Genomic DNA, 614 nt, shown 5'->3' with positions numbered 1-614 from the left:
AGGGGCTGCCTGCTGGGGCTGTGGCCCTGCATGGCCTGGCAGGAGGAGATATGGTGAACAGCTGGTGCTCCCAGGAGCAGAGGAAGGAGCTGGGTACATCCCCACGGGGCTGCTTTGATGCTGCTGTGAACAGCAATCAGGATTCTCTTCTTCCAGAGCAGATTCCTCCCTGGCCTCTTACCTTGGGTCAGGGGGAGACAGAACTCCCCTGGCCCCAGCTGCATCCTGCTCCTGGGGTGAAATGACACCAGATGGAAGCAGCCCCATCCTGTGTGAGTATTTATTGGTTTGCAGGGGCTGCCCAGGCCCCAGGCCCAGCCCTTCCCCGCGCTATTTGGAGGTGGGGGTGCCCTGGCCGAGCTGCAGCAGGGAGTTGGTGGCGTAGTTCTGGAACAGGGGCTGGAGGAACATGCCGACGGTGCCGAAGACACAGACGAAGACGAAGATCCACAAGAAGAGGCGATCGATGACCATGGCCACATACTTCCAGTCCTCGCTCACCTGCGTGGGGCCAGCAAAGAGGACAGGTCAAGGCCTTGAGCATCACCCAGCGCTGCCTGGAGCGGAGCTCGGTGGCTCCTCCGAGCCCCAAATGTGCTCCCTCAGCACTGCAG

Source organism: Acanthisitta chloris, unplaced genomic scaffold (assembly GCF_000695815.1).
Source record: "Acanthisitta chloris isolate BGI_N310 unplaced genomic scaffold, ASM69581v1 scaffold23811, whole genome shotgun sequence".
Lineage (NCBI taxonomy): Eukaryota > Metazoa > Chordata > Aves > Passeriformes > Acanthisittidae > Acanthisitta > Acanthisitta chloris.
This window is presented reverse-complemented; position numbering follows the sequence as displayed.